Genomic DNA, 4407 nt, shown 5'->3' with positions numbered 1-4407 from the left:
CATAAGCAGGAAAACTTTTAAATTCTCAGCTGAAGGTTTTGCAAATGATTCACTTTGTGGAAGGCAGTGCGGAGCGCAGCAGGGCCTTCGTGCAACATGAAGGGTTTTTGTGCTTCTGACCCACTGAGTCCGTCTKTATTGGGAGATAAAACCCAGAAGGGACAAAATGTACCTCATTGAAATGAAGCAGTGAGGAGTCGGAGATCCCACAGTGGAGCGATTTGTGTCCATCGCTGCACAACGATAAGAGTCTGAAACATCGACGCAGTAAAAAACGTTAATTATTTCAGTTTTTATAATCAACACCTGCAGTAGAAACGTCGCTGCCGGCGCCTCATCGTTCTCCTGTTGGTCCTTTCTGGTAATTTGAGGAACTCAGCAGGGGCATGAAATGAGAAAAGGCGATTTTGACACGTACATTGTGATGCTTCAACTGCGAACCGTGCACTGCAAGATTGATTTTAGTTAAAAATATAAAAACACACCACAGCTGTCTCGTAAGATTAGAAAACCTCACAGTCGGAGGCTTGTTAATCAACCCGTCAGCTGTTAATTAACCTGCTCTGCTCAGCTGTCAGTCCAATCTAATAATCAGCACAGAAATTAAGAATGTTGCAGCTAAACTGCAGCATTGATTTATTGATTTGCTGTAAGTTTAGGAGCAATAAAAACGGAAATCATCTTTTTAGAGAGCGGTTTAGGTTTAGAAGAGTCTCTCCTCCAAAGGCGTCCTGGAAGAAAAGGAGCAAAACAAACAGGACAAAGTAATGTTTAGATGTTTTCTCTTTCATACGACTCAAAGCTCAAAGATCGGTGTGATGATTCGCTGTAATATTACGAGGCTTCCCTCCCGTCACTGCAAACGCAATTTCAGCGAGTAAATAAACAAGCGAACTGCCCCTCCGCCAATCTTCCATTACAAGCCGCAAAGTGATCYGCTCCTGTGATGTAAACAGACCGCCAGCCGCGCCGCGCTCTCCCAAAGCGAAGCGTCAAAGTTCTGCTCTCGCAGCACAAAGCGCTCGGCAGAGTCTTTAACGCCACGAGGGGATTCACCCGCTCCTCCTGAGACGGAGCACCGAAACCCGCAAGTAAACAGCCTTCAGACGTTTGCATACGGAGCACGCCGCCGCCGCCGAGGGCCTCCAGAGAGCGAGCGCTAAGCTCATTTACGGCGCCGATGCAAAGATTCAGAACGGGCTGAACGTGGCTGTGTGATGAGAGGAAAAGATTCTGGGCTGCACTGGAAATGTCAATATATTTAAGTTTAGATTTATACGGGAACAACACGGTTTGCGATCCTCGTACAAAAACAGAATCATAGAACTGTTGCTCCTGCTGCTAACATGCTCCTGTAAAGCTCCAATCCAGCATGAACAGCGCTGTCCTGACCCGTTTCCGTGGTTAAAACCTCCTGATCCAGCAGGACTCCAGCAGATCCACGGATTGGACAGATCAGACTGGAGTCTGGAGAACCTGGAGGCCTCAAGCCGCCACTGATTGCTGCTGTTATGAAGGAAGTCTGCAGTGGTGGGCACCGCTTGCTAAGAGGCTAGCTGCGCTAACCCTGAAGAACTACTCAAACATTAGCATTGGCTAATGCTAAAGTCCTAAACCAACAAAATGCCATACCCACATGCTATTTAGTGTAAACTATGCTGTCATGTTTAACTGCTTAAACGTAATAAAATTGAGTTTCAGCAGCAGATCTGAGACGAAAGCTGTAATTTCTTGATGGATTCATTTAGTCGAGTCTGTTTCATTCGCTGCATCATGAAAGGTTTTTTATTTCACACTGTAATAATGGCCACATTCTTTGGCTATTATTTAATTTCATGGSATTTCTCGCAATCAAAATAAAACAAATTGAAAAAAGAATGAAGGAGGAAAGAATCATCAACAAATTACTACATGTAATTTAATTCCTAATCTGAAAAATCTGGACTTTTAAAATGAAGGTCGATTTGAACATATCGCTAGCTACTGAAAAAAACCTCCTCAACAGTCGACTTTGACGATTTTCCCCAGGATCATGCACATAAGGTCAAAGGCCACCACACTGAGTGTCGGATTAGTTGCGTGAGAGCATGAATGGCTGTCTGCGTGGCGTTTAATCTGCCATAAGAGCTGGGATTAAATCCAGGTCCAGTTTGAAGCTTCTGGTTGTTTCTGCTTCATCATTGGAAAAAAAGTTGAAACATTTTGTCGTTTAGTGTGGGAAAAAAAAATACTCCACCATTTGATCAACGATCATATTTATTTATCTTTTTTTCTCGTGTGCTGTGGAAGTTAAAATCAGAGAAACTTCATCGATCCGTTCAGGTGAACAGCTGCAGATTATCCGCCTCACCGTCAACGCAGACTGAACGGACGGCCGCCGTACATCAGCCAGTGACAAACCAACAAACAGCTACAAGCTGTCCAGAGGATATTAAACCTGAGCTGTGAATATTGGATCCATATGAAGCTCAGCGGTCGGGTTTTACTGCCCTGCCGAGCATCAGCAGAATAATAACAACAACAACGGCTGCAATTATGGAGGAGATAATGAGAAAATGTTCTTCTGCAGCCGCCAAAAAGAAGGTACAGCTCTTATTCCTCTCTTCTTCTTCTCCTCTCCCTGCCTTCGTTATTTCTCCTCTTCTTTATTCTTCCCTCCTTTTTGTCCGTACAGCTGGAAACTGAAGCAGCAGCTAAACGAGGTCGGGTTTTTTCACATGGAAACTGATGAAACATTTGAAAACTTTTTCCATGTCTAACCAACATTGATTAAAAAAAAGGTTTAGAGGTGGGTTACATTGGTTTTCTTTTCATTTCAGCGTTCAGTTTGCTGTAGTTTATATTTAATGCCATTACAACGCTGTCAAAGATTATTTGGAGATGACTTTAAACCACGATTGGTTTTAAAAATCGATAATTGAGACACAGAGACAGAAGGAAAATCAACGTGGACACCATGACAGAGTCGCAGTAAAAACATCCAGGATGAACGGCAGGAACTGAAGACCAACACGTTGGAGAAGTGGAGAAGTAGAAATACTTTTTAGAATCAGAATAAACAAGCCTCCGGCCACCAGGTGGCGGCAGTGCTCCAACTCATCGACCCAGTAGAAGAAGAAGTAGCTGATGGAGGAGAGAGGTTTGTGGAGAGTAAGTGACGGCAGAAGTGATGCGAAGAAGAAAACTGCGCTCGGTGTCTTCAGAGGTTTCTGTGTCGTTTTCTTCAGCACTTCCTGGCGCAGCGCCCCCACAGGTGAGGAGGGGAACAGGTTTCTCAATTAGTTTAGGTAAGAGTAAGAAAATTACAGCAGCTGAAAACGTAAAAAATGTTGAGGTTTTGGTCCCAATCAGACCAAATCTACAGGACTATTGTTGTGGAAAACAGTATTTTCCCAAGCACTGTCAGGTGAAATCACTCAATCAGGTTTATTCCTATATTGTGCAGAGAGCTTGTAGGACAATCAATAATGAAGCAGGTCTGGGTGAAAAGCTCTGCCAGGCAGAGACAACACATGAGTTTTATATCAAAGATAAAGAATTGGAAACAAATAGGCGAGACAGTCTGGTTCTGATGCAGCTGCAGAAAACAACTCCCAGCCTTGTACATGTAACCCAAATTGTTCGTTTGGTGAGAAAAGCATTTCATACGACATGATCAGCGGATGTTAGCTTGTAGTTATTTTCCACCACAACTGGAAAACTCTCCAACAACTGGAAAACTCTCCAACAACTGGAAAACTCTCCAAAAGAAATAACCTTTAGAGAAGTTTAAACCTTAAAGGTAAAGGGATTGAAAATGCAAAAGCAGAGAGAAGAATTGTTTGTCTGTCATGGCGGATTAGAGGCATAATGATCCGGTTTGAAATGTTGATGTTTAACCTGGAAGCTCGKTGGCTGTTTTATTGTCTGGAGTGTTTTCTGTCAACATGAACCTGCTGCATATTCATGCTGAGTTGCTCTCTGACGCACACGAATCGTTGACATTCCCTCCTGAACTTCCCAGCAGACTCCTCTGTTCTCTCCTTTAATCCCAGCCAAATCCTGCTATTACACACAGAGTGTAATCCCAATCCTCCCATCTCTCCCAGCCCAATATCTGCCTCGATTCGCAGCGATTCTTCACCGCTCCCCTGACGGCTTTTCTCTCTCCGCCGCGCTTCCATTATTTTCAAGAAGTGAAAAAAAAAAAAAGACAATAAAATCCCCTGAAGCCGGCAGGAGCGAGGGCCGGACCGAAAGGTGACCCGGCGGCTCTCATCAGCGTCCGTCACACTTTTCAGACACCCGGCCTGAACCTCTCTCTAATTCATCTCACACACACACACACACACACACACACACACACACACACACACACACACACACACACACACACACACACACACACACACACACACTGTGAGCGAT

At 44.2% G+C, this 4407-nt stretch overlaps 1 protein-coding gene across 2 annotated transcripts in view; it reads right to left on the bottom strand.

The window, feature by feature from the left end:
* tmeff2a (transmembrane protein with EGF-like and two follistatin-like domains 2a) overlaps nt 1–4407 on the bottom strand; it is an 80961-nt gene that overhangs the window by 44866 nt on the left and 31688 nt on the right. The window lies entirely within an intron of this gene.

The sequence above is a fragment of the Poecilia reticulata genome, linkage group LG2 (assembly GCF_000633615.1).
Source record: "Poecilia reticulata strain Guanapo linkage group LG2, Guppy_female_1.0+MT, whole genome shotgun sequence".
NCBI classification, from domain to species: Eukaryota; Metazoa; Chordata; class Actinopteri; order Cyprinodontiformes; family Poeciliidae; genus Poecilia; species Poecilia reticulata.
Note: the sequence above shows the minus strand (reverse complement) of the source record. Positions and strands in the feature narration are given on the sequence as shown.